Source organism: Macaca fascicularis, chromosome 7 (genome assembly GCF_037993035.2).
Source record: "Macaca fascicularis isolate 582-1 chromosome 7, T2T-MFA8v1.1".
Lineage (NCBI taxonomy): Eukaryota > Metazoa > Chordata > Mammalia > Primates > Cercopithecidae > Macaca > Macaca fascicularis.
In genome coordinates this window covers 66,829,443-66,856,975 of record NC_088381.1, presented here as the reverse complement: position 1 = coordinate 66,856,975, position 27,533 = coordinate 66,829,443, and the positions used below count along the sequence as shown (strand labels likewise).

The 27,533-nt window shown below is 43.7% G+C and overlaps 1 pseudogene; it reads left to right on the top strand.

The window, feature by feature from the left end:
* LOC102140943 (golgin subfamily A member 6C-like) overlaps positions 1-27,533 on the top strand; it is a 107,614-nt pseudogene that overhangs the window by 33,954 nt on the left and 46,127 nt on the right.

Sequence of the window (27,533 nt, the reverse complement as noted above, 5' to 3'; positions counted from 1 at the left end):
TGTAATTGAGGCTGGGGCTGGGGAAAGGCTGGGGTGAGCACCTTCGATGTGGCAGGCCGAGCTCCTGGGCTTCCTCCCGAAGTGCTATCTCAGCAATGAGGGTTGTCTCTGCAGGGTGGAAGGCCCCTGAGAAGGGACTGAGATTTGCCTAGATGGTGGGAATGCCCCAGCTGGCCAGGTTGGTAGTGGCTCTAAGCAGAGTATTTAGAACCAGCCTCTGGGGCCAGCCTGCCTGGCTTTGAATCCTGCTTCTCCACCTAGAAGTTGGGTGGCCCTGGCTATGCCTCAGTGTCGTGTCTGTAAAATGAGTGTATTAGCAGTGCTGACCTCATGGGGTCTAGTGAGGCTTACATTAGTGAAAATAGGTACAATGCTTAGAATGTGTCAGCTCTTAACTCTCTGGCCTTGAGGGCCGAGGCTGTGGTAGAAGAAGCTTTGCAGTCCAAGGATCTAGGTTCAAATCCTAGATCACCTCAAACCAGGTATGGGACCTTGGACAGAGGCTTGTTTTCTTCTGCATAACACCAACCCCTGCACAGCTATGGAGGACACGGTGGCTGATATACAAAGGGTCATATTGGGGCCCCAAAGTTGAGGGCTCAGTCAGAGTCACCCACCCACCCACCCTCCCTCCGTCCCTCCCTCCCCCCTCCCTCCTCCCTCCCTGCCTGCCTGCCTGCTAAAGCCTCAGGACAGGTGACCTGCCCCCCAGACCACCTCCACCGTGAGCAGATTCTGTCTTAAGGCTTGCAGGGCAGGAGGGAATCCATGGTGGAGGGGGTGCTGGGAGGGCCCTGGACATGGCAGGGAGGGTGGCCAGCGCAGTCAGAGTGATGCCTTAATGCACCCAAACAGCTATGACTGGGCATTTGTGGTCACGGTGACCTCGGGAATAGCAATGTATTCAGGCCCCATTCAACCCCTTCTGCAGGGAAGACATGGTAATATTTACAGCCCAAATCTCCATCCCCATAAAGGGTAGTGGGTGGAGGAACTGGGACGGGGAGGGAGGTGCTGGGCTTTTGGATGTCTCCCTGGAAATGGAGACTGTCTCCCTGGAAACACCTGTGGTGGTGGTGGCCACAGGCTGACAGATGTGCACGCCGTAATATGGGCCCATGGAGGCGGCAACGAGGACATTGGGAGGGATGGACGGGCTGTAACTCACCAGGCCTAGGGCTCAGAGACATCAGGTTGTGCTAGTGAAGGCGTGAGGGGGATGCTGACGGAGGGTCGAAGGCCTGGAACTGGGAGTGTGGGGAGCAGTGGGGTATCCGCTGCTGTGTGGAGTTTGGGGAGACCCTCCAGCCTCTGCCTTATGGCCCAGGGTCAACCGCAGGCACAGGCCAAGCTGGCTGGGAGATATTTTCAGAGTTAGGAAATTAACTCTTCAGCCATGTTAGGCTGGGTCTAGAGAGGCACAGACAGAGGAGGGCTGAAGAGCCTTGGCTCAGGCATGGGAGGCTGTATGACAAGGAGCAATGAGTGTGATATGAAGCAGGGGATGGCCCAGTCACGCCTGCTGTGCACAACTCTGTCAAGAGCTGGGTGTGGTGGGCCCACACTACCAGAGCTGCTGGAGCCAAGGCTTTCCCTAAGTTGTCTCATTTCAGAGAGAGGGAGGAGCTGGCTGGCCTTCAGCCACCCAGCCAGTTGATGCTCCACTCTGGGTCCCACGTAGGCCCACAGGGACACTAACAGGAGGTAGCAGGCAGGAGGGACTGGGACCTGCAAACTGGGTAATGGTAGACTCAGGGGCTGCACTTGCTGTCTAGCAATGTCTAAGGGCCTGGAACCCTTGCCCCAAACTTGGGTCTGCAGTGGGCACCCAGTGCTGCAGAGCAGAGCCAGGTCCAGGGTGGAACTCAGTCAGAGCTGCAGATGGATGGGCTGCCTTGGGTGGAGGTGAGCTTGCTGTCATCAAGTGGGGACTTGAAGGCCATGGCCAAGGAGACTGGAGAGGGAGTTCTTGGTGGAGAAAGGGGCGGGTTGGAGGCCTGTCCCTCTGCCCCAAGGTGCTGCCATCCCCAGTTCCCTGCAACAGGATGTGTCATGTCTGAGCATCAGGCCTGTGGCTCTGCCGCCCTCACAACATGCATCGCATCTGAGCCCCAGCTCCAGGCGACGGGAGGCGTGGGTTCCAATCCCAGCCAGGTTCTGACTTGCTGTGTGACTTTAGCTGGAGCTCTTGGCCTCTCCGGGGCAGGATGCAGGAGCGCTGAGGCTGTGAAGGTGCGGGGCTGTGGAGGGGGAACACTGGGCACTGAGGCGGGGTGCCAAGTCCAGCTCCTTTTGGACATTCTTCTCTGTAGGTGGATAGAAATCCAGGAGTATCCACTGATGATCTCGTGACCAGGGTGGGGACCTGGTATGGGGTCAGGAGTCTTCTTTTCATCTCCTTCTGCTGCATGGCCATCAACCCTGTCAGCCTGCCACTCTCATTACTGACATCACCACCCTGGGCCCCAAACTGGGTGGGCTGATGGGCTCTGTATGGTGGGTGGGCTATGCTTCTGGGCTCATGCCCTACTGGGGATCAGGTACCCACGATTGTGTATGTGTGTGTGCACTGAGTGTGGGCAGCCTTACTTGATCCCACGGGGCAGCCTGTGGAGTTCCCGTGGGGTTCCCGGCGGGGTTGGAGAGGGCTCCTGTAGGATGCCCCACTGCCTGTGGTGTCTGGGGCTGGGAGTGGAATTGGTGGGGGCTGCTCCTCGATTCTGAGGTGGAATCTGATCGAAGGTGTTTGAGGGGAGGTGGGCCCTGGGAGAGGTGGGCGGAGGGCTGAGGGCTGTTAACAGAGTCTGGCCAGGGACCAAGTGGGCATCTGGCAGTCAGGTGAGGCCAGTGCCAGCTGTTTCATGCCAATGAAGACCCCCATTCCCCTGCTCACCTGTGGATCTGAGTTAGCCCCCCCCCCTGCACACTCACCACCCTCTAGGCTGTGCCCCCGCACCTGGGAGAGGCTCACCCATTCTCCCTGGGAGGGCATCCACAGGCCCATGGCATCCCCAGAGCTACTCTGTCCTCAGGGGCTGTGCAGCCAAGGTAGGGGCTCCCCATGTGGGGTCTTGCAACTGCTGCTCCCCTCTAGGAACTCCTGACCCAGTGTCCCCTTTGGAGCCATGGAGGTGTGGGACTGAGGAGGGATGTTGTTTGTGAGGACCAGCAGGAGCCTGAGGGGGTGTTCTCAGGACTTAAGGGAGAGAGTGGGGGGCCAGAGACCCCTGAGTAGGACAGACAGAGAAGGCTGCTGTTCCTTGGGAAGGTCCCCAGGCTGAGGGCTTTGGAGGAGAAGCTTTGCCCTAGGCAGGGCCTCCGGGGGCTGGCTGGCCCCAGAGTGAGTTTCCGGGGCTATGAAGTCAGAGAGAGGTCACATGCTTAAAATTTTCACTGCCCAGGCCATGTGACCCGAGGCAAGTGCCTTCGAGCCTGTGTATCAGTGCCGGGCAACCTTGGTCAGCTTCTGTCTCCAGGGTTGCTTGTGCTGAGAGGTGCCTGGGCTGGAGTCATGCCTGCCTTCCTGTGTGGAGAGGGAGCTGGGGCTGGACTCCCGGGCTGGGAGGGATGGGATTCCAGGGTGGTAGAGGGGCACAGGAGGCCAGGCATGGTTTGGCCTGCATTGGTTCCAATCTCACCTACTAGCTGTCACCTAACTTCATTGCGACCAGCCCCGTCATCTGTAAAGTCGGGATTCTGCCAACATCAGGGGCTGCTGTGTCAAGGTCAAGTGAGTCATTTCACTCAAGCCTGGCACACAGTGGGTGTTCATTCATGCTGGCCACATTGTTATAACGCTGGAATTGAAATTGCTCAGAGCTCCTGGCAACTCCTTTCCCCCACAGCCTGCTGCAACATGCCAAAGCTTCCCAGGAGTCCCATGGATCTTCAGCAGTCACATGGTCCAGACTCCCATTGCTCAGATGTGGAGACTGAGGCCTTATAGGATAGGGCTATGGCAGGGACCTGGGCTCTGGGGCCTCCACTTTGGCAGCCTCTTCTCTGGCCTTTCTACAGCCACCTTCTCCTCCCTTCATCAGCCTATTCTCTGTTGCCATGGGGGACACCCGCCTTGGCTGTTGACCATGTGTCACCCAAGAGCAGATGCCCATAGACCAGGTGAGGCTGAGTGGGTAGTAGGCTGAGGGATGGTAGGAGGGGAGGGAGAGACTGAAGCCCACTCCCCTGCCCCCTAGTCCCCAGAGCTGAAGCTGGTTCTTGCTAATTAGCACCTTAACGAACCATGCTAAGGCGCTCCCCCTGAGCTGCCTCCCAGACAGATAATGATGATGATGTTTTTGGCTGCTGGGGGCAGGCAGCTGGAGGTTGGGGGGAAAGAGGGCTTTTCTGGCTTTATTACTGTCCACAGGCATTTCAAACTTACCCACTCTCGCCTCATTTGGAGAAGGAAAAAAATGTGTTAATGGACCTTTTCCTACAGCTGAGGACAATTTATGATAGAGGTGACAAATGTCATTTTAATGAGAGGTAGATTCTACTTTATTTTAAACCATAGACCCCCACCCCAGCCCCCAGCTGAGTCTGTGGATTTGGGGCATTGACAGCAGAAGCCAAGGTGTCAGATTGGCAGGGCCTGGCCGACTGCTCAGGGAGCAGTCAGAATTCCCACCCTCAAGCCGCAGCGTCTGCCTTCTCACACGCTGCACTCCTGCACACTCGGGATGCCAGTGCTTGTGCCCTCCACCTACGGATGAGGAAACCGAGGTTATGGGAAGTTAAAAGGCTTGCCCCAAATTGCCCTGGAATTTTAAGGGTTGGTGGGTGAGGCTAGAACCCAGGCTGCCTGACACCAAACTCTATACTCTTAGCACTTCATCTCACTGCCTGACCCTCCTGGGGGAGAGGGAGCTCAGGGAGAGGGAGCTCAGGTTAGATAAGCCAGGTAGAGTCTATCAGCCCTGGCCAGCCCTGGCTCTGGAGCACCTGTGGCCACACTGGCCCGGGAGGAGGCCCAAGGTTCTTCTTTCTCTATGGACAGTGCTGCTTGAATGGCGTTTGCTGCGGGCCTGGAGGTGGGGTGCACAGTGGAGGTGGGTGTCCCGTCTTCCCTGCAGCCTCTAAATCAGAGGTTGTCCCTCCAATGAGTCTACCAGACCTGGGAGCTGGGCTGGAGGGCGATGGTCCAACCTCTGAACGAGGAGAAACTCAGGGCCATTGAGGGCAGGCGACCTCTTAATGTGTAGGCCATTGAGAGTCAGGACAGGGAACAGGTACTCTGTACACAGGCATATAGAGGGGGCAGCCGGGAGCGCGTGCACGCTCTGAACTCGTGCACCCCCCCACCAAACGGGTGCGCCCGCGGCGCCTCGGGGTCAGGGGTCAGTGGTGAGGGGTGAGGGTTCAGGGGCGGGGTGGGGGCCGCCCTTTCCCAGACGGTAGAGAGGGCGGTGGTGCTGTTGCCCTTTTAAGCTGCAGTTTGACACCGGTCGGTGGAGTCAGTTACAAGGGGAGCAGCCACGCAGGCCGCTACACAGCTCTCCGCCAAGGCCTCGATGTCCCCTTGGCATTTTCCAGTCGCGCTCCGACGAGTGGGGAGGCGGCGGGGAGAGGCGGAGCCGCGAGAGCGCGGCCAGGCGGTCCCGCGGGGTGGTAGCGGCCACGACAGCGGCTCCGGACAGGCTTCCCTTCCGCGCCCCTCACGCTGGAGATAAGGGGAAGATGTCCGTGTCAGGGTTCAAGGCCAAGCTGAAGTTACTGGCCTCTGTCTTCCACAAGAACCAGAAGCCGCCGCAGCTCACGCTCCGCTCACGCACCACTGCAATATCATGGTGGGGCGCCCAGCGGCGGACTCGCGGGGCAGGGCGCGGGGGGGAGAGGGGGCGCGGAGTCCCGAGACAAAGGGAGCCTGCCTCGGAGAGGCCCCGGTTCCTCAGGTGGGGCTGGCCTCCTGCGACTGGCTGGGTCCCGGCCCCGGGACTACGTGAGGCTTGGGTGGGAGGAGGCAGAGGGCGCATCTTTTAGACTCCTAGCGCTGGGCTAGCTTGGGGACTGCTGGCCCTTCTCGGGCCCCCGCGCCACGCCCCGACGTGGGAGCCCGCGGTGGCCGGATCCCTCTCAGGGCCCATGGGCGCCCTCAGTCAGCGGCCTGCTCCCTGGACCGTGACTATGGGCATGGCAGGGCGGCTATGGCTGTTGTTTGAGCCCAGGCGGGGAACGGGAAAGACCTTTAAGATTTATGGTTTTTTGACCGGGCGCGGTGGCTCACACCTGTAATCCCAGCACTTTGGGAGGCCGAGGCAGGCGGATCACCTGAGGTCAGGAGTTGGAGACCAGCCTGGCCAACATGGTGACACCCCTCTCTACTAAAAACGCAAAAGTTAGCCGGATCTGGTGGCGGGAGCCTGTAATCCCAGCTACTCAGGAGGCTGAGGCAAGACAATCGCTTGAACCCGTGGTCTGTCAAGAGATGGAGGCTGCAGTGAGCCGAGATCGCGCCACTGCGCTCCAGTCTGGGAACTCGCTCTTGTCTCCCAGACTGGAGCGCAGTGGCGCGATCTCGGCTCACTGCAGCCTCCATCTCTTGACAGACCACGGGTTCAAGTGATTCTCCTACTTCAGCCTCCCGAGTAGCTGGGATTACAGGCTCCTGCCACCACGCCTGGCTAACTTTTGTGTTTTTAATAGAGACGGGGTTTCACCATGTTGGCCAGGCTGGTCTCGAACTCCTGACCTCAAATGACCCACCTCTGCCTCCCAAAGTGCTGGGATTACAGGTGTGAGCCACGGCGCCTGGACCCAAGGCCCTTAAGTTTAAAGACCTCATTCTTCAGTCAGGTTTTCCTTGTTCCCTCGTGTTCAGCCCATTGTCTTTATGTTTAAGGAGAAACTAACAATGAAAAGGGACTCATTGACAAAGGAAAAGTTGGAATGCAGCCTCTGGTGCTGTTTGAGCGATCCTTCTCCCCTTGGCCTGGCTGCCTGCTGCTGTGTTCTGGAAAGGCACATTGTACGGTGGATGCGGCAGGTTAACAGTCCTGTACAGGTGCTCTGCCCACTTTTCCTTTCAGGCTTCTGTATCAGCCGTTTTTCCCCTGTAGAATGTGCTCCTGACAGCTACGCCCTAACCCTACCCAATTTGTCTTTACGTGTCTGACCATCAAGGCTCTTCTGGGTCATATTTAGTTCATGCTGATATATCCCCTTCCTCCACTGTTTAGTCCTTACTAGTTTTGCTTTGTTCATGTTATGCTGTATTCTGTAAGCCTTTTAAAATTTTTTTTATGGCGGCAGTGGAGAATATTTTGTAATTATGCTTTGTGCTTTTTATCTTCCACTCAGTAAATGCTTGGTAAATATTTGTTTTATTGAGTATATGACCCTATTCTAGCTATATTGTGCTTGAACAAAAAATCTTAACTGCCTTGTAAATTAACTGCATTTGTCAAAAATGCAGAGATAACATCAAGAACTTGTCATGGATAGTACAAAAAGGTCTCTAAGGGCTTGATGGAAGTCTGTAAATTAACTTCATATGAAAGAGAGTGTAAGAAGTGAAAAATGTAAAGCATGCCTGGAGAGCCAGAGTGGTAAAGCCAGGGTCCCTTTCTCCAGATCCTTTGTAACAGTGTTATGTGATCTCTTCTAGAAGATCGTTCTGAAAGATAATGCCAACTTGAAACCTAGGAAACCATCTAGTGGGTTTCTGCAGCTTAGGTGGTTCAAATCCTCATCAGCACCTTTGTTTTCTCTGCCTCAGTTTGCTTACAATGATGTTCTCAGTAGCTGTAATTGCTGTCTATCTTTGAATACTTAAGCATTTTTTTTAGATCACAGAGATATTGAAGGGGTGGCCTGCCCCTCCACACCTGTGGGCGTTTCTCGTTAGGTGGAACGAGAGACTTGAGAAAAGAAATGAGACACAGAGACAAAGTACAGAGAAAGAAAAAGTGGGCCCAGGGGACCAGCGCTCAGCTTACGGAGGACCCACGCCAGCACCGGTCTCTGAGTTCCCTTAGTATTTATTGATAATTATCTTTACCATCTTAAAGATAAGGGAGTGGCAGGACAATAGGATCATTTTAGGGAGAAAATTAGCAGTAAGACTTATGGATAAAGATCTCTGTGATGTGAATAAATTCAAAGGAAAATGCTGTGCCTTGATACCCATATGCAAACATCTCCATAAACCTCTTAGCAGCATTGAGCCAACAAGTCCCGCCAGCAAGTCCCACCTTGTGCTGTAAGGTGGTTTTCTCCTATCTCAGTAAACAGAGCATACAATCGGGTTTTACACCGAGATGTTCCATTGCCCAGGATTTTTAACCAGCAAGCTGCCTTCAGGCACTTGTTTAACAAAGACACATCCTGCACTGCCCAAAACCCATTAAACCTTGAGTCACCACAGCTCATGTCTCTTGCAAGGACAAGGTTGGGGGTAGGGTCACAGATTAACAGCATCTCAAATACAGAACCAAATGGAGTCACTTATGTCTACTTCTTTCTATATAGACACAGTAACAGGCTGATCTCTCTTTGTTTTCCCCACAGATACATGTGCATTTTTATTTGACTGAGTGTTAGAATTTTTACTCTGCTTTTGTGGGCTCTGGGTTTACTACTTGGTTGTTTAGTTGTAAAATGATTAGCTAGGAAAACCGCGTGTGTGTGTGTGTGTGTGTGTGTGTGTGTGTGTGTGTGTGTGTATTTTAAGTTTCTTTTGTCAGAGCAGTTAGAATTTTGTTTTATATGGTAATTTTGTCAGTTTACTTTATTCATCACTCCACGTTTATTGAACAGCAAAGTACGAAAGTAATGAGCCCCATAACCAGCCTTCAGAAGAATTACAACTGCTGTGTATCCAAACTGTCTTTTCTTTTCTTTTTTTCTTTTTATTTTGAGACGGAGTCCCACTCTGTCACCCAGGCTGGAGTGCAGTGTCGCGATCTCGGTTCACTGCAACCTCCGCCACAGGTTCAAGTGATTCTCTTGCCTCAGCCTCCCAAGTAGCTGGGATTACAGGCAACTGCCACTGCACCTGGCTAATTTTTGTAGTTTTAGTAGAGGCAGGTTTCACCATCTTGGCCAGGCTGGTTTTGATCTCCTGACCTCGTGATCCACCTGCCTCAGCCTCCCAAAGTGCTGGGATTACAAGTGTGAGCCACCGTGCCCGGCTGAACTTTCAAGAAGAAGTTTGTGCATCAATTTTCAAAAAATTATGGTATCAAAAGATAGCTGTGTCTTACATTTGGAAAGATACAAAAACTGAACATACTGGCAGGCAGTATTGCTTGGTCTCAGTGGATTTATGGAGATAAATAGATACAGAAAGTTATTTCTAAATAAGACCAAAATATCCTTTTCTTAAGCAGTGGCAGGTAAAGAGATTCTCTTAGTTAACCTTGAATTGTGTTGCCCTTGACTGAGAGTTTTATGGTGGGGATGGTAGTGGTGATAAACTTGTTTGAAATTTGTCCACTTATAGTAACCTTTGTGGTAGCTGTCACAGACAACTTCATCCTCACAGACCTTGAAATTACTATAAAACTAACAGAACAGAGGAGAAATAAAGGACCTGAATAATTGGATGCTTAGAAAATTGTTCTGTGTTTTCATAACAGGTGAAAAAGAACAGTGTTAGAAGCACTTAAATATTCTATGTAAGGAACACTGCCTGAGTTTATATTGCAATTTTTAAGTATCATTCACTGTTTAAAAACGGGCATATTGTAAGTCATATTTTAAAGACAAATAGAAAACTTATATTTTCAAGATGGATATAAAGCTTAACCTTATCAAAATTACAAAATTTAAAGCCTATGATTGAAAAATGTTAATGCATAGATTTAAATATTGGTCATCACTTTAGATGTCTTTCAAAGTAGATTGTCTCTTAAATATTTAGCTGAACAAACTTTGAACATGTTGTAGAGTTTGTGCTCAAGGTGAAGTTTCCTGGGGTGATGGATAGTTTATAATATGGATAACAAAAACTTCTTATTTTAAGAAATTTGGAAAATTTTTAGGCAAAACTAGAAAATATTACTGATAATTCTACCACTCAGAATGTACCACTATCAGAATTTTGTATCTTTCCAGTCCTCTGCTCATCTCTTTTCGCCTACGTTTGTATGTGTTTCCTCTCCCTTACAAAATCAGATTTGTTTTTGTAATCTGCTTTCTCACTCAACAATATTGTAGATCCGTGTCAGAAGTTACTGCTCTACAGTGCCTTCAGTTACTGTGTGCTTTGTGTTGGATGACTTGTACCATCAAGTCAGTCATGTTTCTTGGTACTGAATATATAGTGGTGTGTGTGTGTGTGTGTGTGTGTGTGTGTGTGTTTGTGTGTATATGTGTGTTTTTCTGTCTTAACTAATGTTTTAGACATCAATAGGTAGAGCTAAATCCTTAAAACCTTCCAAGTGGTGGCTTTCAGTTCTCATTACTGAATTGCTTTCTAGAGATGGAACAAATTATATTGTATGGAAACTCTTTTTCTGAGATGAAGCCTTGCTCTTGTCATCTAGGCTGGAGTGCAATGGCGTGAACTTGGCTCACTGCAACCTCCATCTCCCAGGCTCAAGCAATTCTCCTGCCTCAGCCTCTCAAGTAGCTGGGATTACAGGCACCTGCCACCATTCCTGGCTAATTTTTGTATTTTTAGTAGAGACCGGATTTCACCATGTTGTCCAGGCAGGTCTCGAACTCCTGACCTCAGGTGATCTGCCCGCCTCAGCCTCCCGAAGTGCTGGGATTACAGGCATGAGCCACCATACCTGGACTTTTTTTCTTCTTGGTACCAGCTTTTATTTATCAGATTGGTAAAAATGTTAGAAAGTGTGCAATGAAATGGGCATTCTCACAGTCATGGCAGAAAGTATAATTATCTTTGACTTTCTAGAAAGTAGTTTGGCTTTCTAGAAACTTGCCTGAACTCCCCCTGTTTAGGCAGGATGAATTCTGACTACCCCAAGGTGGCCAGCCTTGTCCCTGTGATTCCAGATCTCCCAGAAAGAGAGGTCTAGTCTCAGGGAAAACCCAGATTTGCTTGGCTTAGCTCACCTGACAGCTCATCACTGGAAATGGGGTGGGCTGATAGAGTCCTTTGATCAGGTTTTGTGTTGAGACAGAGGTGGGAAGATGGGATGGAGGTAGCAAAACTGGCCTCAATGGAACTATGTAAGTTAATATAGAATGGCAAAGGGATATTTCTTCCAAGAAAGAAATTCTAGGGAAGCAAGGAAAGTGGAAGGGAAGGCAGCAGTTCTCAAAGTTTTGGGGTCAGGATTCCTTTATACCCTTAAAAATATATTGAGGGCCCAAGGAGCTTTGGTGTATGTAGGGTATATCAATTGGTATTTATCACTAGAAATTAAATCAGGAATATTTATTCTTTAAAAGCTCACCATATATTAAAAATGCTTTTATGAAAAAAATTTCTAAGCCCACAGCAGTATATTTTTTGAAAATTTCTTTGATGTTTGGTATGTCATTTGTGTCTGCATCAATTTGTTGTGTGATATTTGCTTGAAAAAATGTGAACAAAGGCCAATCTCATACAGCTAGCCATTTTAGATCATTGTGGATATTTCTTTTTTTTTTCGAGATGGGGTCTTGCCCTGTCACCCAGCCTGGAATGCAGTGGTGTGATCATGGCTCACTGCAGCCTCAGTCTCCGGGGACTCAGGTGATCCTCCCACCTCAGCCTCCAGAGTAGTTGGGACTACAGGTGTGTACCACTACACCTGGCTAATTTTTTGTAGAGACAGGGTTTTGCCATGTTGTCTTGGCTTCTTTTTTGATACTCTATCAAAACCTGTTTTTTCTTGAACTTTGGATCTTTTTTTACCCTGGCGTGATATTATAACATCATGCACTGGTCATTTTGAAAATAATGGTTCACTGAGATCTTCTATATGTTGATACATTTGATTATACAGTATCAAAATACATTCATCAATATCACCATCAACCTCAGAATACTTTTGGAAAGCGATGGTGGATATAAGTTTTCTAAAATTCTAATTTTTTGGTCAAAACCTTGAATTTTATTATTACCAGTTTTATTTTTGAATTTTATTATGGCCTGTCTGTTGTTTTTCTTGAAATGACAGAATCTCATTTTTTGAGAAAATGTCTCCCAAAACCCAAGTTGAAATAACATTTTTTGTCAGTCATCCTTTGAAGTAAAAATGATATTCCATTAAAGTGGTTAATTCACTTCATGACTTAGTCACATGAGGGTTTTTTCTCAGGCAGTCTGTAGGAATGCTCATGTATACTTCCCATTTCCTCACTTGAAATATTAAAAAGATATATTCAAGGATTAAGATGTAAAATTTTCACTGCTTCATCATAGACATTCTTTTTATTTTTGAGATAGGGCCTTGTTCTGTCACCCAGGCTGAAGTACAGTAGCATGATCACAGCTCACTGTAGCCTCAACCTTCTAGGCTCAATCAATCCTCCTGCCTCAGCTTTCCAATTAGCTTGGACTACAGGCATACAACCACCATGTCCAGCTAATTTTTGTATTTTTTGTAGAGAAGGGGTTTCGCCATGTTGGCCAGGCTGGTCTCAAACTCTTGACCTCAGATGATATGACCGCCTTGGCCTTCCAAACTGCTGGAATTATAGGTGTGAGCCACCATGCCCAGCCCACCCTTCCTTTTTAAACCTTTCCCGTGCATAGGGAAGAATACCATGTCTACTAGTAGTTTGGTGTTACTGCCTTTGTTTGTGCTAAAGTACCAGCATTTTTACCCACCATTGTATTTACACACTTACAGCAAATGTCACCATGTTAGTATTCCTGTCAAAATAGTTTGGACCTGAGGGTTTGAGGGCCGCACTTTGGGAACCATTGAAATAGGTACTTAAATGTACTATGTATCATATCTTTTCATCTACAAGGTTTTTAAAAACTTGATTTCAGTTAATTTTTTTTGTAATTTTAAAAATACGGTTTTGAGAGGTTTCAGTCCAGAGCAACAACACATATTTTATTTTGCTTATGTTGAAGTTTTCTAGACAAATACTAACCTAATAGAAGCAGGTCCTAAATCTAGTTGCAGTTTCTTTAGCCAAAAAAAAAAAAAAAAAAAACCAAACTGAAAACGTAAAAATGGTCCATATGGTGTATTCTCAATGTATGCTGAAGAATTTGAAGAAGAAAATGCAATACTCAGTAACTGGTGTTCTTTAAGAATAGGATTAATTCTGAAGAGTTTCTTTTAGCCTGTAAAGAGATTTGGGACACTGTAAGAGAGGAATGAAAAGAATGAGAATAATATAATAAACCATTATTGAAGAGATACACTGTTAATGATGTCCTCCTTCAATACAACTTGTTTTTCTTTTTCTTTTTCTTTTTTTTCTTTCTTTCTTTTTTTTTTTTTTTTTAGACAGAGCCTTGCTCTGTCACCAGGCTGGAGTACAGTGGCATGATCTTAGCTAACTGCAACCTCTGCCTCCCAGGTTCAGGTGATACCCCTATCTCAGCCTCCTAAGTAGATGGGACTACAAGCACCCTCCACCATGCCTGGCTAACTGTTTTTATTTTATTAGAGACAGCGTTTCATCATGTTGGCCAGGATGGTCTCAATTTCCTGACCCCATGATCCACCCACCTCGGCCTCCCAAAGAGCCAGCATTACAGGCATGAGCCACCATGCCCAGCCAGCTTTAAAAAAATTTAAAAGAACCTTTGGTAAATATTTGGTTTCTGTGGCTTCAGCTGTATTTCAGATTACAGTTTTCAAAGCAGTGTTTCCTAAAGTTGTTTGTGTGAAATTGTTTTCCATGACTTGATCCTGGTTCTTCTGAAGCTAATATATAATAATGGATCCTCCTCAGTTTGTAATAGAAAACAGTACAAAGTAACAGAGTAAATGTTAGTGGGTGAAAGCACATAATGCTTAGTCCATTCACTTTTTTAAAAATCACATGTAAATGTGTTCTGAAAATATATGTATAGTAATGGCTTTTCTTGGTATTACTTGGTTTGTGTGATAGAATAAAATGTTAGAATTTTATGGTGTTTGAATTAGTTGTCTATTGCTCTGTAACAAATTTAGCAGCTTAAAACAACAAACATTATCTCACAGTTTCTGTGGGTCAGGATTCTGTGCAGTTTACCTTGGGTTCACTGGCTTGGCCTCTTACTAGGCAGTGAAGGTGTTGGTGGCGGCAGTGATCATCATGAGGCAGGATAGGGAGAGAATCCGTCTCCAAGCTCACTCGTGTAGATGTTGGCAGGATTCATCTCAGGCTGTTGGACTGGGCCTCCGTTTCTAGATGGCCATTGGTCGGAGGCCTTTTACAATACCTTGCCATGTGGGCCTCTCCATAGGGCACCTCATCACATGGCAACTGGCTTCCATCAGAGGGAGCAATGGAGAGAGCAGGAGAAGGGTGACCAAAGCAGGCATCGTAGTCTCCTTGTAGCCTCACCTCAGAAGTGATGTTATTACTTTTGATGTATTCTCTTTGTTAGAAGTGAGTCACTAGGTCCAGGAGTGGGAATTTTACAAGGGTGTGAATGGCAGGAGGTGAGGGTGATCAGGGCCATTTAGAGGCTGCCTGCCAGTGTTGAAGAAAATTGTTGACGTCTATGAGCTGTAGCAGCAGACAGTGCTATGTAAAGAATGGCTGTCTCAGAAGTCCAGCTCCTCACGTGGGTTTACGTGTGTTGCCTTTTTCCCACATACGTTTTGTTTACATCCATGGTCATCTTGCCATTTAATGGTGTGGTTTAATTGCATATTTGGGTTAGTCTGTATGTAAATGTTTAACACAGGTGTCTCTGTGTTAAACAGGAATCCTGTTCATCTTCTTCACCGATATGGTTTGTGGACTCTGATGAGCCAAATCTGATGTCAGTTCTGGAACGTCTAGAAGATACTAAGAACAACAATTTGGTGAGGAAAGAAGCCAAGCTATTTTCTCTTTTCCTCATGAACATGATATTTAGAAATTAAATGTTAAGTGATAATATTATATAAAAGCATGATTAGTAACTATAATCTTAGAGGAATTAAAGTCTGGGTATTTTAAGTCCTCCAAATCTTATGTGCTACCTGGTAAATAAGGTAGTATTTATTATTTCCCACATGTATAACCTTAGTTTAGATTAGGAATTTGGGAATTCTTTTTCCCTGAATTCTAACCATTAAGCCAAGCAAGCATTTTGAGTAGAGACCACTAGCCAAGGTGGGAAGTAGAAAAAAGACCAAGGTAGAAGTGAAGGAAGAGATGGGGAAAATGACACCAGAGCTAGTGGGAAGGAATTGTCTTTTCTTTCACAGGTCTGTAAGTCTGCAGTAAAAGTCAAAGGTATCCAAATAGAAAGTTTTATTTTTGTTTTTAGTATATAAAGAAGTATAACTTTCTATGTTGCAAAAATTTTACAAACTTTTTTTATTATAAAACTCCTAAGTAACCATTGTTGAGAAAATTAGTAAAATACAGAAAAGAAAAAAGAAAACAAATTAAAGTATCCCATAATTTCTCTACCTAATATAGCCACTGTTGACATGATGGCTATTTTCCACCAATATATATATATATTTTTGCTAGTAAAATACATAACCCTTATACATATGTTTAAATAGTTGAGATCATAATCTCTATAGTTTTATATTCTTTTAAAAAGCATTTATTGTATTTTCCCATGATGTCATAGTCTTTATAGAAAAATAACAATCATTGTTTTCAGTTGACATGATTGTTTACCTAAAAATATCCAAAGGAACCAACTGAGAAAAACAATTTTTAAGATTACTGGTTAAAAGCTCTGTTATAGAAATATCAATAGCCTTCCCCAATATTAACCATAATCACATAGAATATATAGTGGTAGGCCGGGCACGGTGGCTCATGCCTGTAATCCCAGCACTTTGGGAGGCTGAGGTGGGCAGATCACGAGGTCAGGAGATTGAGACCATCCTGGCTAACATGGTGAAACCCCGTCTCTACAAAAAAAAAAAAAAAAAGAATACAAAAAATTAGCTGTGCGTGCTGGCGGGTGCCTGTAGTCCCAGCTACTTGGGAGGCTGAGGCAGGAGAATGGCTGAACCTGGGAGGTGGAACTTACAGTGAACTGATATCGCGCCACTGCACTCTAGCCTGGGCAACAGAGTGAGACTCCGTCTCAAAAAAAAAAAAAAAAAAATATATATATATAGTGATAAAGTATTTTTTCAAGTATTGTAAGCAAAAATTAAATACCTAGGAATAAACTTAGATGTGCAGGACTTTTATAAAGGACATGACACAATTTTGCTGAGTTGAATGAAAGATTTGCATTCTATGTTCCTGGATGAGCAGATTTCATATTATAATTATCACCATGTCTTCATAGTAATTTATAAATATAATTTCTGCTGGGCACAGTAAAGCTGAGGTGGGTAGACAACAATTAGCTGGGCGTCCATGGCACACATTTACAGTTCCAACTGCTCAGGAGGCTGAGGTGGGAGGATCACTTGAACCTGGGAGGCAGAGGTTGCAGTGAGCTGAGATCATGCCTCGGAACTCCAGCCTAGGTGACAGAGTGAGACCCTGTCTCAAAAAAAAAAAAAAAAATATATATATATATGTGTATATATACATTTTATATTTTATATATATTTATATATATAAATTTTGTGTGTGTGTGTGTGTGTGTGTATATATATATATACACACATGCAAATTTCAGTACAAGTCCCAGCAGATTTATTTTTGGAACTTGACAAAATGACTCTAAAGTTTGTTTAGAAGAGTAAATAATTAAAAATAATAAAGAGTAGACTTGTTCAACCAGCTATTAAATAAAATATTGTGGACTAGCCCAGGGCCAGACAGATAAACGCAATGAAAGTTTAGAATCAGAGTCATGCAAATGAGAATTTAGTATAAGGAAAAGGTGATATTTTAACTAAATAGGGAAAAAATAGATTATTCTGGCCTGGCATCGTGGCTCACGCCTGTAATCCCAGCACTTAGGGAGGCCGAGGCGGGCGGATCACCTGAGGTCAGGAGTTCGAGACCAGCCTGGCCAACATGGTGAAACCTCGTCTCTACTAAAAATACAAAAATTATCTGGGTGTGGTGGGGGGTGCCTGTAATCCCAGCTACTTGGGAAGCTGAGACAGGAGAATTGCTTGAACCCAGGAGGCGGAGGTTGCAGTGAGCCGAGATCATGCCATTGCACTCCAGCTTGGGCAACAAAGAGTGAAACTGCGTCTCAAAAAAAAAAAAAAGTAGATTTAGGAGAACTGACCCTTTGAGGAATTTTGAGTCTTAACTCTAATTTTTGTCAAAATAAGTTATAGTTGGTTTAAACGCATCTATTCTTAAAAATAAGAACAGAAGAACATCAGTTTTAAGATATTTTAAGAGTTAAAGCTGAGGCTGGGCAAAGTGGTTCACACCTGTAATCCCAGCACTTTGCGAGGCCGAGGTGGGAGGATTGCTTGAGCCCAGGCGTTTGAGATCAGCCTGGGCAACATAGTAAGTCTCTCTTTCTCTCTCTGTCTCTCTCTGTCTCTCTCTCTCTCTCTCTCTCTCTGGATATACATATACAAATACAAAAAAAAAAAAAAAAAAGAGTTAAGGTTTGTGTGGAGAGCCATGAAGATAAGAGGTAAAAATTAAAGACTTGATGGACACATGTTTACATCTCCAGCAAGGGGGTTGATGGGAAAGAATGATAGACATAGCTCCAGTACTGCTACCTCCTTTTAGGAAGTTGCTTCTGAACATCTAAAGATAACAGTTTTATAATAGCAGAAATGAGTTATTTTTCAGTGTCTAAAACATAACATAACATACATACATAGATACATATATAAACATGTTCATAAAGTTAAATGAAGTAGGATATACAATTGGGCCTAGTGTTTAAAAAAGTAAATATATTTACGTGAAGGAGAAAACAACTCACCTCCTACTCTTACAGCCTCTGCCAGTTTATCATAGCCTAGTTTCTTGAGAGAATAAGCTACATGTCTTCACCATTTTTTCACTGAGCTTATTATAATCTGGATTCTGCCTTCATCGTTGCGCTAAAATTTATCTCCTAGTTGCCAAATCCAGTGGCTCCCCTCTTAGTCCCCAAATTGACCCCTCTGTAGTATTTTGATACTGTTGATTGTTCCCTTGTTGAAACATTCCTCCATTCTTGATGTCCACCAATAAAGAGTTGGTTAAATAAAAATTATAGTGTAGTTTTATAATGGAATATTCTGTTGTAGACCAAAAAAACGCAGGCAGTCTTTCCATAAGAGCATGTGCAAACTTCTAAGATATATTAAATTAAAAAGTAAGGCATAAAATATTGTGTAATCTGACCCCTTTAGTATACAGTTTAAAAAAATCTATGTCTGTGCTTGGATAGGCTCTTTCAAAGTTGGAATCTTGAATCTTTTCATCTTTTTGTTAACTTTCTCTTTTCCATTTTATTTGTTCATTTTGAAGTGTCCATTAATTGGATTTTAGTCCTCTTGTCTTGAGTCTTGTATCTCACGTTATTTCTAATTTTTTTTTTACATTTTAAGTTCTGGAATATTTTTCTTATCTTTGAACTTTCAGGAAATTTTCTTTGCACAACCATAACTTTAAGTTTTGTTTTGGTTATTAATCGTTGCTTAACCAATTTTCCCAACACTTAGTGGCATAAAACTGCACATTTGTCTATCTGTCACTACCGTATGGGTTAACTGGGGATAACTGGACAGTTTTTCTGCTGGTCTCATTTGGCATCTCTCACTGTGCAGTTAGATGGTGTCAGGGACTGGTCATCTGGATGCTCAGCTGCAGTGGAGTGTCTGAGATGGCTTCTTCACCCACAGGTCTGCTGTCTTGGTGTTTCTTCATGTGGCCTTCCTCTCTGCATAGCGTCTCATCCTCTCGGGCCTCTTCATGTGGCTTGTCTTTCTCCAAGAGGATAGCCAATTGTTATTTTTGGCTTCCAGAAGCACAGAAGCGGAGCTGCCAGGTGTTCTGAAGGCTTAGACCTGGAGCAGGTCCAGTGTCATTTCTACCAAATTCTCTAGGTTAAAGTGAGTCTTGGGGCCAACCCAGATTCACTGTGGGATGGGCCTGTTCAAGGACATGGTGACAGGAGGTGTGGCTCATTGGGGATCAACTCCCAAGATGAACCCTGAGTTCTAAGAACTTTTTCTTCTCTGATTATTCCTTATTCATATTCTATTTTGTTTTATTCATCTAATACATTCACAAGTGTCTTTATGAAGTGATTTTGATACTCTTTTGTCTTCTCCCTTGCATCTCTTTGTTCTTTAATAAATTTTTTTCTTAGTTTATTTTGGTCTTATTTTTCTTTTTAAAGCCTTTCTTTAAATATGTATTCTGTGTTGCTTATCATTTGCAGTCTTTTTTTTGAGACGGAGTTTCATTCTTGTTGCCCAGGATGGAGTGCAATGGCGTGATCTTGGCTCACCACAACTTTTGCCTCCTGGGTTCAAGCAATTCTCCTGCCTTAGCCTCCCAAGTAGCTGGGATTACAGGCATGTGCCACTATGCCTGGCTAATTTTTGTATTTTTAGTAGAGAAGGGGTTTCTCCATGTTGGTTAGGCTCGTCTCAAACTCCCAACCTCAAGTGATCCATCCACCTTGGCCTCCCAAAGTGTTGGGATTATAGGTGTGAGCTACCGCGCCCGGCCTGTGTTCTTTTTTGAGATTCATTTTTTTGTTCATTCATATTTGGGAGAGGTACTAAAAGACTGGGAGGCTGGGTGTGGTGGCTCACACCTACAATCTCAGTGCTTTGGGAGACTGAGGTGGGAGGATCACTTGAGCCCAGGAGCTCACGACCACCAGTTTGGGCAACATAGTGAGACCCCATATTAAAAAAAAAAAAAAAAGCCAGGTGTGGTGACACCCACCTGTAGGCCCAGCTACTTGGGAGGCTGCGCCAGGAGGATTGCTTGAGCCTGGGAGGTTGAGGCTGCAGTGAGCTGTGATCATCCCGCTGCATTCCTGCATTCCAGTGTGGGTGAAAGAACAAGACCCTGTCTCTAAAATAAAATAAAATAAAATAAAATAGATAAAAATAAAAAATAAATTAATAATTGATTGGGAATTCTTCATGGCCAATACTTGGCAACTGATAGCTTTTAGGGGGAATGTATTCTGATTCCTAATTGCTATCCGCTACCTGTCTATCTTATCTCCCGGTGCAGTCATAAATGATGGCTGGAACTACTCCATTCCTCTGGAGGTGAAATCTACATTCTCTTATCTGAGGTAGATAAGTTTGCTTGGGTTCTGCTTAAGGAGATGGGGGAGAGCATGTGTTTCAGGGCCTGGAAAATGTGTTCTCTATATAGACTTCTGGTTAATGTTTGTTTTCAGTCTTGCCTATCAGTCCCACTCTCAGGGGTACCTGGTGTCTGAGTCTAGAATCTTTCCAGGTTGCTGTGGGACCAATTAGCCTCCTTGTAATTGGTACCCCCCGACCTCCACCTTTGTTTGCTTTGCTTCATTAATTAACCATTTTCCATTTACTGTCATTGTCTAATGTAGGTGAATTCTCTTCTGCTGGTAACCCCATTCCTTTTTTTTTGTAATTGTGTGTTTATATAATGTTTATTCTTCACTGTATTTCTAGTGGAGACTCGGGACAAAGAGTAGATGGTGGAAATATGTGTTCAGTGTTCAGTTTTTTTCTGTATGACATCTGCAACTTGTGTTTGTCATTGAATATCACTTGGACTTAATGCTTATAGAGCTACCTTGTTTTTCATGATTGTGCCTACAATTCTATGGAGAAATATAATTTGTGAATTACCTGATGAAATTTTCCTAATTTTGAATCATCCTTGCATTCCTATAATAAACACTGTTAGAACGGCTGTGGTAATATTCTATTTTTTGCATTTTTACTTCTGTATTAAATAAGATTAAAGTTTTGTTTGTTTCCTTTAAGGCTCTTATTTCATTTCAGTATCAAGGATATGCAGTGCTATCTTGGGAAGATTTACATCTTTCTTCTAAGACCAAGGATGTAGATCTAGTTTATACATTAATTTTCAACTGCAGGAATATTTTGCCCTCCCATGGGACGTCTGGAAATATCTGGAGACATTTTTGTGGTCACAGCTGGTCATGGTCGGGAGGTCTTATTGGCATTCCGTGGGTAGAGAGGATGTTACTAAATGTCCCACAACATGCCGGGGAACCCTCCACAAAGAATTGTCTGGCCCAAGATATCAATATTGCTGAGGCTGACAATCCCTGGTTTAAATAAACATCCAGTTTGGAGGCCAAGTCTTTGTCTTTTTCCTTCTTCTGTGTATTAGTCTCCAGATTTTCCACTTCTTCAGTTAGTTTTCGTAACTGTAGATTCTTAAATGAACACTTCATCCATACTTATAAGGTATTGTAAAGATGTGTAAAGTTTTCACTTTTTGCATCATATTCACATGTGGCTATATGCCATTTTCTCTTCAAAGTTTTATCTTGATTACTTATCAGAAGCTTGACTGTTTTATTTTCTTAGTCTTTTGAAAGAATCCTCCTGTAGTTTTATTTTTTAAATCTAGTGGGTTTTTTTTTCACGTTTTCCTTATGTCTTAATTAATTCCCCTTTTTGTTTATTTTGCTTTTTCTAATTTAGTGGATCAATGTAATTTAAATTGCTTTTTAAACAAACATGTAAGTGTATATATTTTCTTTGGGTGCTGTTTGACTTTACTGCACAAGTTTTAAAATCTGTTTTCTAAATACTTTGTATTTTCTAAGTCATTTTATTGCATCCTGTGTTCACATTGCTCTTACTATTAAAATTTTTATTGTGAGGTATGACATGTATTGAAATTATGTGAAACGTAAGCTTAGTGTAACATATAGTTAGAGTGAGTATTTGGGAACTAACACCTAGCCAGCACCAAGGTGAAGAGAAGGCACATTGCTTGCACTACAGAAACCTTCTGCAGGCTGCTTCCTGATCGCCGTGCCTCTGTACGCTCATCTTGCCTTATGTTTCTCTAGTGTTATCACTCACGTATGCATCCTTGAACAATACAGTGTAGTGTTGCCTTTTGTTTGATTCGAAAATCATACTATATATTTTTTCAGATCTTTGTTGTACTCAATATTGTATGTGAAATTTGTTCCTATTGTGCGTAGCTATATTCTTTTGCTTTGCTGTATTTACTCCATTGTTTGAATACACCATACCATTTATCCCCTTGACTAGATACAGACATGTGGGTTGTTTCCAGTGTTATTAGGAACAGTGAATGCTGCTATGATCATTCTTGTCTGTATTTCATGGTACCCCTGTGCCAGCATTTCTCTGGGGCACATACTTAGGGGTTGGATGACTGACACATGAGGATCAATTTCTTCTCTTACCCAAGAGTTATCTAAGAAAAAAAAACTTTTTAAAAAGTATTTTCGCCGGGCATGGTGACTCACACCTGTAATCCCAACACTTCGGGAGGCCGAGGCGGGTGGATCTTGAGGTCAGGAGATCGAGACTGTCCTGGCTAATATGGTGAAACCCCGTCTCTACTAACAATACAAAAAAAATTAGCCGGGCATGATGGTGGGCGCCTGTAGTCCCAGCTACTTGGGAGGCTGAAGAATGGCATGAGCCTGGGAGGCGGAGGTTGCAGTGAGCGAGATTGCGCCATTGCACTCCAGCCTGGGCGACAGAGTGAGACTCTGTATCAAAAAAAAAAAGGGTATTTTCAGGTGGCTTTTAAATTATTTTTAGTGCATCAGTATGGTCAGAGAGTATGGCCTGTGACCTTTCAGCTAGATTATCAGCAATAATTTACACTTCACTATTGGTGTTACTGTTGTCTTTGCTTATTGCTACTTCTTGTATTATGTCTCCTGCTCTCTGCCCCTCAGGTATATCCCTGAATAATATCCTGGCCTTTTTTTTTTTTTCCTAGAAAGTGTTTGTGTGGGTGTGTATGGAGAGTGTTCCATGAACTTGCTGTCTGTTATCATTTGTTCAACAAATATCTGACTCTGTTTAAAGTACTCCATCCATATCAGTGTGGAGAATCCGGAGGCAAACATACACAGATAGGCTTCCTGTATGAATGGAGCTAGATATAGAATTCTGAGGTCATAATTGAGTTTATTTCCAGGTCTTTACCCTTTTATGTTCTGCTGTTTATTATTACAGATGAAAAATCTGATATCTGTCTGATTCTTAGTTCTTTCTGGTAGTTAGGATAATTTTCTCTGTAACTGTAAAGTGTGGAAGTTTCACTTTTTAGTATTCCTTTTTTGTTGTTTTTGTTTTGTTTTGTTTTGTTTTGTTGAGACAGAGTCTTGCTCTGTTGCCCAGGCTGGAGTGTGGAGTGCAGTGGTGTGATCATGGCTTGCTGCATCCTCTCCCTCCTGGGCACAAGCAGTCCTCCCACCTCAGCCTCCTGAGTAGCTGGGACTACAGGTGTGCATCACCATGTACAGCTAATTTTAAAATTTTTTCCGTGGAGATGAGTTTTTACCATGTTGCCCAGTCTGGTCTTGAACTCCTGGGCTCAAGTGATCCTCCTGTGGCCTCCCAAAGTGTTGGTATTACAGGCATGAGCCACTGTGTCCAGCCTTCAGTATTCCTTTGGGCATTCAGAGCCACTTAATATTCTAATGTCTTTCTTTAGCTCAGCAGTATCTGTCTTCTTTCTTTCTTTTTATTCTCTTCCATTCTCTGGATGAATGTTAGATTTCTATATCTTCCATGTCCCTTAACTATTCTTTTACTTATATCTCTGCTGTTTTTTCCTTCAATCTGCTTTTTTTCTCTGTTCTAAGGGAACATCACAATTTGGTGGTTTTTGTTTTTGTTTTTGTTTTTGAGACAGTCTCGCTCTGTCACCCAGGCTGGGGAGTAGTGGCGCGATCTCGAGTCACTGTAACCTCCGCCTCCGGGGTTCAAGTGATTCTCCTGCCTCAGCCTCCTGAGTAGGTGGGACTACAGGCGTGTGCCATCATGCCTGGCTAATTTTTTTTGTATTTTTAGTAGAGACAGGGTTTCACCATGTTTTAGCCAGGATGGTCTCTGTCTCCTGACCTCGTGATCTGCTTGCCTCAGCCTCTCAAAGTACCGAGATTACAGACATAAGCCACTGTAAATGCTTTGCTGAGTCAAGTCCATTGTGCTCTGGCCCTTCTACAATTTTTATTTTCTTTTTTTTTGGGGGGGGGGGAGTCTTATTTTTTACCTCCTAGAATTGTCTTTTGCATGGTAATCTGTTTTGTATTTTGTGGATACAGTATCTTTTCAATTACTGCTAAGGATTCCAATTAGGTTTTAAAATTCTGTTTATTTCCTTCATTAGCAGTGCTTCAGGTCATTTGTGCTTCTTTGACTTGGCACCTTCCTTTCAGGTTGCTAATTTTCTTCAACTCTCTGATGATACATGGTTATCTGTTCATTTATAGATGAGGTATACCTTTGATCAGTATCAGTTATTATGAGTGTCTTCAGAATTGTCACTCTTTTCTGCTGTGGCCTCCCCCTCCTGGTTTGCAGACCTGTGCTCTTCCTGTGGCATGAGGATGGGGAGGTGCTGGCCGGTGAGCTTTCTAGCTCCTGAGCTAGCAGGAAGAGGCAGAGTCTGTTATAAGATTTTGCTACTGCATTGAGTTATATTGAAAACATTCTGTCTTTTCTCTCTGGTTTTGACAGTCGTAGTAAGAGACCTTCAAGATAGGCTTCCTATTAGCTGAGTGATCCTTACCAACTATAGTTGGGACAAGTGTTGTGAAGAATGGTTCTTCAAACAAAAGTGGTCCCTCCATTATTTGGATTGGGTTTGTGGCTTTCTCGAGCCCAGCAGTCTGATTCCATCTGCTTTGTATCTTCCAGTATGTCCTTATAGTTTTGGTTCACTAAGGGTATTCTTTTTATATTTGTTATTTTTCTGCTGCTGCAGCAGACTTAGTGTCTTTTATAAAATTATGTCATTTCAGTGGGGTTTTGGAAAGAGGACCAGACCATATCTTGAAATGAAATTAATCTTAAGATTTCACAGCCCTAAATCACTTTTTGTTTTGATTAAATTACTTCCCGTTTTTGAGGGGGTAGGGGCTCAGCTTTCTCATGTGTAAAATGAAGGATAGTAACTGGGCTAGTGGTGACAGAACCAGATGTATTTGAGAATCACCTCAGAGAACATTTGCAAAACAGATTCTTTGGGTAGGCTTTAAAATTAGCATTTCAAAAATGTTCTTTCGACCACTGATGTAACCAAACTCTTTGTGACTTTGAGGCTGGGTATATATTCTTTAGATACCCAGAATAATTAGATTTGGAATATAACAATGTAGGGAAATGAAGAAGGGGCGAATTACATTTTGGAAGCTGCTGCCTGCTTCTTTTTTCCATTTAGTTTTTAGAAAACAAAGAATGTCTAAAGAGATGCAGATTTAAAGGAAATATAAGTTAATTCTGCATGGAAATGTTTGTCTACATTCTCCAGCTGGCTCATCCAGAGGAGTTCTCATGCCCTCTGCGATCATGGGTTTGTTTTTCTTGAGAATTATTCCAGCAGAGTATCTAATAACAGATGCTTGGATACTCCTGAGACCTTTGTTGGTCTTGATTTCTGGATCCTAGTTTCTTGATCTTTTACATATTCTGGGTTCTAACCTGAACTGGCATGGTTAAAGATGCATTTATATGCTGTGTCCTGGCCAGGAAGCTTGTCTTTTGAACTTTGACCAAACTGGGTATGAAGGCACTTCCTAAAAATTCATTAGGTTCATTTCTGAACTTGATAATTGTAATTTGTGTTAATTGGTAAATTGTGTCTTTTAGAGAGATATTTGATAGTAAATTACAAGTTTCTTGAAAGAAAATTTGCCTTATAGTGAGGTGGTAATCATGTCATAATTCTTAGTTTTGGAAAGTGTCTATTATAAGTAACACATCTGACCTATTAAAATGTAAGGCAATTGAATTTATGTGGTGATTCAGGCTTTTCAAAGTTAAAAAAGTAGCTATTTTAAGGAATTGATAGTTTGGGAGATTTATTTTAAACAAAATAAGCCTTTGATTTTATGCACATAGCCATATAAGTAAAATGTTTCCTTATTTTAAATTAGATTATGTTTTAATTTTTTTTTTCAGTTTTGCTTTGTATTTGACTGATTGCTTTTCTTTATTCCTAAGGCACCCATTAAGTTGAATTGTTCAAAATTGTTTCATTTTTAAAAGCTGAGAACTGTTCTTTGTCAAATCAATGTTGGATTTCAAAATTAACATTTTAATTTTAATAAGCTCTCTGGCAGTGGGACTGCAGTGACAGATGGTTGAGAGTTTGTCCCTAAAGCTATGACACCAGTCTTCTAATGTACTCAGCCTGTGCATACTTGTTGTGTGTAGCCCTGGCAGATTCTTTCTCTATTTCAGAATAGGACAACAGAAGAAGTGACTTCAAAAGAAAAGGAAGAAGAGATGGCTGAAGTAGGTATTTTATATAAGAATGACATTTCGGCTGGGCGAGGTGGCTCACGCCTGTAATCCCAGCACTTTGGGAGGCCAAGGCGGATGGCTCACCTGAAATCAGGAGTTCGAGACCAGCCTGGCCAACGTGGTGAAACTCTGTCTCTACCAAAAGCACAAAAATGAGCCAGGCATGGTAGTGGGCACCTGTAATCCCAGCTACTCGGGAGACTGAGGCAGGAGAATCGCTTGAACTTGGGAGGCGGAGGTTGCAGTGAGCAAAGATCGTGCCACTGCACTCCAGTCTGGGTGACAAGAGAGAGACTCTGTCTTAAAATAAAATAAATTATAAATATCTTCATTTTTGAACATTTGAGTAATTCTCTTATCTCCTTTATAAACTACTACTAAAGTGCAATAATTGAAAGCACATTGTATTTGGAATGGAATGTAATTTATAAATTATGTCTTTACCTCTAACTCATGATATGCCTTTGAGCAAACTGTTTTATCTGAATTCTTGTATTTGATTTTCTGGAAAACAAAAGCTCTTAACTTTTAGCAATACAAATTATATTTAATACTAATCAGTACTTAACCTGTATTTGGTTAGTTTTTGGAAGAGGAACTACTGAGTTTAAAAAATTTTATGTTTCCACAGAAGGAGAGTTTGAGAATATTTTAGGTACTACTCACCAGAAGTAGTGAAACTGTCTCTTGTTGAAAAATCATCAAAGAAATTTGTCTTAGTCTGTTTTATAGTGTTGTAACAGAATAGCAGAGAGTGAGTAATTTATAAAGAACAGTCATTTATTTTCTGACAGTTCTGGAGTCTGGGAAATCCAAGATGAAAATATCAACATTTGGTGTCTCAGGGTCTTCTTGTTGCATCCTCATGTGGTAGCAGGCAGAAGGGCAGGAGAGCAAGCTAGTCCCATGTGTGAAGCCTTATTTGTAAGGGACTTAATCCCATTAAGGAGGCAGGAGCCCTCTTGGCCTAATCACCTCTTCAAAGTCCTACCTATTAATATCATCACATTGGCAACACTTGAATTTTGGAGGGAATACATTCCAACAGTAGCAAATTTAGTAGAGCAAATTCCAAAGACATTGAGCCTAGGCCAGTTGTCAGTCATGGGTATAATTTTAGAGGTT